The sequence below is a fragment of the Nerophis ophidion genome, linkage group LG01 (assembly GCF_033978795.1).
Source record: "Nerophis ophidion isolate RoL-2023_Sa linkage group LG01, RoL_Noph_v1.0, whole genome shotgun sequence".
NCBI classification, from domain to species: domain Eukaryota; kingdom Metazoa; phylum Chordata; class Actinopteri; order Syngnathiformes; family Syngnathidae; genus Nerophis; species Nerophis ophidion.
The window spans coordinates 69645677-69652021 of NC_084611.1; the positions used below are offsets into that span (position 1 = coordinate 69645677).

General features: G+C 46.4%; 1 pseudogene; it reads right to left on the bottom strand.

Moving 5' to 3' along the window:
* Positions 1-466: 466 nt before the first annotated feature.
* On the bottom strand, positions 467-4872 carry LOC133560625 (uncharacterized; annotated as a pseudogene).
* Between the last annotated feature and the right edge of the window lie 1473 nt (positions 4873-6345).

A 6345-nucleotide genomic window follows, 5' to 3' on the forward strand; every position in this document is an offset into this window, starting at 1 on the left:
AAGTAATGATTCACTTCCAACAGGGTTACAGAGAGGATTTTTACAGAGAGAAGGGAATTATAATCTACGAGGAGAACTACTTTTTAAGATCCAATATTGTAGAACAACGCAGAAACGAATGAGTATAACAATAGCAGGGGTTAAAATATGGAACTGTTTAAGGATGAAATAAAACACAGCACCAACATAAACCAGTTTAAAAAGCTTTTTAAATCATTTATCATTAGTAAATATAAGAAAGAAGAGCAAACATTGTTTTAGAAAGACAATAATATATATTATGTATATAAATACAATTTATGATTTCATAATTATACATATAGGTTATATTAAAATGTATATATTACCGCTTTATATGGAATTTAAATAAAATTGTGTATATATAATATATATATATTGTTGAGACGCATTTTTTGTGCCGTCTCACCCGGGCCGGGAGCAGGAACACAATTCGAGGAGGCAGGAGTTGACACAAGTAGAAGTATTTTATTGAACGCAATCTGCAGAGAGCGGAGATCGTACAGTACACTTGAACAGTAGTACCAGTAAAACCCAAAGCGATCTCATGAGAGTTTGCTGTGCAGCAGCTTATATACACTGTGCCAGTAGTTATCTGATTGGTCAGTCTACTGACTGACGTCTGTTGCTGTGTCTCGTGTCTAGGGATAATTATGCTGAACTACTCTTGGTTTCCTGTTATGCTCGTTGTTGCTCAAGTATCTGTTTCCTGTATGTGCAGTGTTTGGCACACTGAGTCAAATTGAGGTCAGGGCGTTTCCTGTTTTGTTTGGTACACTTTGTACTCTGAAACATGAGGCCTTGTACACTCATTAATCCCCGTTTTGATCTCTATTAAAGAGATCACAAATCAAAACATCGTATAATATGTACTTGAAAATTCGACAAAGTACTAATACTTAGTGGCACCTTAAACTTGAGTTGTACCCGTGATGGACAGATGTATCAGGGCCCAAAGAAAGACCATGAGTACCCCAAACCAACAGAGCATAAGGAGGTCGATGGTTGTCATGATCTTCTTGGTCCCTCGACGAATCTGGGTGGTGGTTTGGCACACCACGTGTAGGAGAGGAGCGCTATTTCACCTCCTCCCACAGGGATTTTGGGTAGACTACCTCACCCTGATGCCACCAGGGGATTATTCTGCCCCTTGTTGATTGGTGGTCTTCTCCCGTTGTTGTTGTTCACATAACTCGGTACGTGTCTCTCCCAACGTGCGTGCAGGGGCATCCGCCGCTGCACACTGGCTCCAGTGGAACCACGTGTCTCCCTTGCCGTTCAGCCGAACAGCATGCGAGGTGCGTTCAGTCACTCGGTGTGGACCCGTCCACCTGGGTTCGGTCCACTTTCGCTTGAGCACCTTCAGTAGGACCCACTCTGTGCTTGGTGGGGTCGCTGTGTCTTCCTTGTTTCTCTCCCACACCTGCTTGGCATACTCTGCAACAAGGGCTTATAAAGCATGGAAATACTGCGTGTGGGTTAATGACTGATCATCACCTTTGATTCCAATAAGCTTGGACTGGGGCCCTGGAAACCTCCTGCCTGTGGTCAGCTCAAAGGGAGTAAAGGCCGTGCTTTGGTTTATTGAGCTTCGAACAGACATGAGGGCAAGGGGTAGCGCATCGAGCCAATTCATTTTGGTCTGTGCACTGATTTTTGCCAATTTAGATTTGAGTGTTTGGTTCATTCTTTCAACCTTTCCTTGGGATTGTGGGTGGTAGACCGAACCAAACTTGTGTTTCAACCCCAGCATTTCTTCAACCTTTTGCAGATCATGGTTTTTGAAATGTGTACCATTATCTGATCGGATTTTCTCAGGAAAACCATGTCTGGGGATATACTGGTTTACCAAAAACTTCACCACTGTCTTACTGTCTTCCCTTTTTGTAGGGAGTACCTCTGGCCAACCTGAATACGCATCCACACATACCAACCACATATACCTGTACCCTTTTACTGAGTTCACCATATCTGTGTAATCTATGATGATTTCTTTCCCTGTTTTCGTCTCGAGAGGGAAACGTCCAGGATGCGGTCTGACTGTTGGTCGTGCATTATACATGGTGCATTCAGGGCAAGTATGTACATGATATTTACACATATCTTTCAAAAATGGGTGCCACCAATTTTCGAGGTTTCTCTGCATCTGTGCAGCCCCGACATGTCCCACTCTGTGCGCCTCAGTTAGTGGTATGTTTTTTATTCCAGGTGGTAGCACAATCCGGCCATCCGGACTTCGCCACAAATCGTCGGTTTTTGTGCAGCCTCTGGCCAGCCATAGTGATTTCTCCTCCGGTGAGGTTTTACTCTGTTCCGTTTTTACATGTACAAGTTCCCTATCGGTGTCTGGGGTTGTCTCAGTGTCAGAGCAGAGCATCATCATATTATGTACATATCCGGCTGCGTTTTTCGCAGCTGCATCAGCCGCGTCATTTCCTATTTTCGTGTGCGAGTGTGTTTTCTCATGACCCTTGCATTTGATTACGGCTACCTTTTGTGGTAACATCAGTGCTTCCGCTAGTTCTTTCATCTCTGCCTCATGCTTAATGGGTTTGTTGGACGCCGTAAGGTATCCTGTTCCTTGCCATTGTGGCAATTCTATGTGTACCGCCCCTATTGCATAAGATGAGTCAGTGTAAATGTTGATTACCTGGTCCTCTCTTGCTTTCAACGCTTTGATTACAGCAATTATTTCTGCTCTCTGTGCTGACTGGGGTCCCTCAATCTTGTCTGCAGCAACTGTTTTTACGCCTGATTCTGTTTTTTCCACTACAGCATAGGCTGAGATTAGGCCTTGTGTTTCATGTCGGAAACAACACCCATCTGTGTACAAGTTTCTTCCTCCCTCAAATGATTCTGCCTGTAAATCTGGTCTGACTTTTTCCTCTTTCTGAACCTTGTCTGCACATAGATGTGGTGTACCTGTACCCATTTGGTCTGCCATGTTAACCCCCTCATGTGTGAATGTCAGGTTTGGCGCTCCTAGTACTTTCGCTAGTCGCCTTTGTCTGAGCGCTGTGAGCGTGAATGTTGCAGAATTGACGTATGCCACGACGCTGTGAGTGGTTAGAACGTGCAGTGGGTGGTCCATGACAATGTGTGCCGTTTTTTGTATGATTTTTGCTATTCCCCCGACATGTTGTGTGCACGTTGGGTGACGTTTTTCCCTGCTGTCGAGTATTGTACTGATGTACATCAATATTTTCCTCTCTCCCCCTTTTTTCTGGAACAGCACACCGTTGACACAGTGTGATGTACCAGAAACATCAAGATAGAAGGTGGATGAGTAGTCGGGGATCGCAAGTTCAGCCGCATGGGAAAGTTGCTGTTGAGGAATATAAACAAAACCTCAGCTTCCGTAGTCCAATTAAGCTGTGCAGACAGTTTTTGCATGCCGTGTTCGCGAACGAGGTCACGAAGGGATGACATAAGGCCTGTGTAGTTAGCAACATAATTCCTGCTGTAGCCCGTAAGTCCAAGGAAAGAAAGCATGTCTTTAACTGTTTTGGGTTTAGGGTGGTGTAGGATCGTGTCCCTGTGTTCTGGTGACAAACCGGACCCTTCCTGTGAGATCTGTCTGCCTAAAAAGGGAACGACTCTCTGAGCTACCTGTAGTTTGGACTTACTGGCCTTAAAACCTTTCTCAGCTAAATGTAGTAGTACCTGTTTTGTGGCTTTCAAGCAGAGTGAGGCAGTGGGTGCAGCAAGAAGAAGATCATCAACGTACTGGACAAGAGTAGTTTCCGGTGGCAGCTCGCAATCAGTCAAAACATCCTTTAATAACTGATTAAATAGGCCAGGGGATAGAGCAAATCCCTGAGGAAGACGAGAATAGGTCAGTTGGACCCCTCAGTAGGTGAAGGCACAAATGTTTTTACATTCTTCGGCTAGTGGTAGGCAGAAAAATGCATTAGCGAGGTCGATACAGGTGAACCATTGGTGGCTAGGATCAAGATTAGTCAACGCAACGTAAGGGTTGGGAACTGGGATGGTTTGTGTGCATAACGCAGAGTTAATGGCCCTAAGATCATGAACCATGCGATATTTACCAGTGCCCTTCTTTTCAATGGGCCATATGGGAGTGTTCCATTCCGAGGATGTTTCTACCAACACCCCCTTTTCAAATAGACCTTCAATGGTATCTGCAATGCCGATTTCGGCGTCTTTTTTACTTGGGTATTTGGGAACCCACACTGGGTTGTTATTTTTCAGCTTGAAAGTAACTGGGGGGCAGTCGTCTAGGCCAACATCCGTGTGCCCAGTGGACCATAGTGAGTCAGGCAGTGAATCTAACAACAATGCTGCTTCGGGGTGATCTGTTTTCTCCCGGCCATGGTGGCGGGAGATTTGAGCGTGGTCAGTGCAAGAAACCTGTATTTTGTAGATTTCAGTTGCGGGTGAATACCACAACGAAGAACCAACCCTCTGCCAATCAGTTTGCAGTTGTGCTGTTTTAACTATAGAACCCAGCTCTTTGGCTTGGTGCTCTGGATGTAAGGCTAAAGACACTTGGGGGGAAGCCTCGTCACTCATCATGTACCTCTGTAGTTGCTCTGGGGTGAGAGAAACTTCTGCAGCTACACTTATGGGAGCCACATAAATGTTATTAGTGGAAAGAGCCCAATTAGTTCCCTCTATGTCCCTGCTAAACTGTTCCTCATACCACTGTGTATCCTCTCTATCATAAAACAATGTCATATGAGGAGGGTCAGGAGGGGCCACATAGGGGTGTTTTTGGGAGATCCAGGTTTTCCAAGTCAGGTAAGCTGACAGGATTCCACCTTTATCACTAGTTTCACTGTGTAGGAGACCCCAGTAGATGTCAGCCGATCTGTCTGCAACTGGCTGAATCATGTATTGGCTTGAATGTGAAGACTCAATACTGGCGCAGGGTAGAGATGTTCCATCAGGGAATGAGACTGTTAGTCCGTCAGGCGAGCAGAGAATAGTAGCCCCCAATCGAGTCAGGAGGTCTCTCCCCAGCAGGTTGGAAGGTACCTCAGGGGAGGGAGTAGATGAAAGGATGCAACACAGTCTGATTGCCAAGCCTTGTTGTGAGAGGCTTGGTGTAAGGCAGCGTAGTAGGAACCCCAGAGAAACCCATGACTGTTATGACGTCTGATGTAAGCAGCTTCTTTTCCACAGTCTTGATAGTGGAGACGGTAGCACCGGTATCCACTAAGAAAGGCAGCAAGTCCTGATTTACTGTCACTGACAGCACCGGTTCTGCCGTAAGGTGCTGTTCAGGTCTTCTCTGTGGGGCGTGTCACTCAGTGTCTTGCCACAAGGGGAACTGTGGTGCGGGTCCTCTCCCTTGAGACTGAGGAGGGTGTGTTCCTCCCCTGTTCTGAACTCCTCCTCTCTGTGGAAACCCTCCTTGTGCAGGGTTATATGGGCACTCCCTCACCCAATGGGAGGAGTCCCCACACAGGAAACAGCCTTGGTTTCCTCCTTGAGGCCTTCCCCCGGAAAACACCCTCTTTCCTCCACCCCGTGGGCCTCCCCTTCCCCTATTTTGTCCTCCCCCTCTTCTGAAATGTGGCGTCCCAGACTCCTGAGCGTTATCGCCGTCCCACTGCTGTACAGTTTGAGACATAACCTTGACCTGATCTTTCTTGCCCTTCTTTTTGTCGTTTAAGTCATCTCTTGCTTTGGCTACATGTAACTTCAGTAATTGTGCCTGCAAATCTGCTTTGTCTTTCTCATCTTGTTGTGTTTTGTCTTGAGCCGCGGTCAGGCAATGAACGAGATGCTTCTCCCATGTACAAAGTTGACATCCTAACATGTCAGGGTAACTTTTCATGGCTGTTTGCACTGACTCAGGCACTCCACTCAGAACTGCTTGTCGGAACCACTCGGCCTGTGACCCAGTGTTACCGGGGTGCTGGCCGGTTTGATTGGTCCAGGCCTCTTTGGCTTCACATAAAAACTGCCTGGGGTTTTGTTTGGGTTCCAATCTAATTTTAGGCATAACGGCTGAATTAGGCAGTGGGAAATGACTACGCATTGCAGCACCAAGAGCAGTGCAGAGTTGGGTGAATCTGACCTCATCGGACAGTGTTAGAGTTTTTGCATCTGTCTCTACATCTCTAAGATTAGTCTGGGTCATGCACCGAGCAGCAACAGCGCGGAAATCTCCCAAAGCCAGAGTGTGGCCGGCTGTTAAGGTGTCTAATTTATTCATCCACAGCCCTCCTCCATCGGTTACTGGAGGTAATTGATCTACCATTGCTTGCACATCACCAAAAGAGAATGGTTTATACCTGGCTACTTGTCCCTGAGCTGTGGGAACAAGTGGGTACGCAGATGCAACATGCCGTGGGTTGG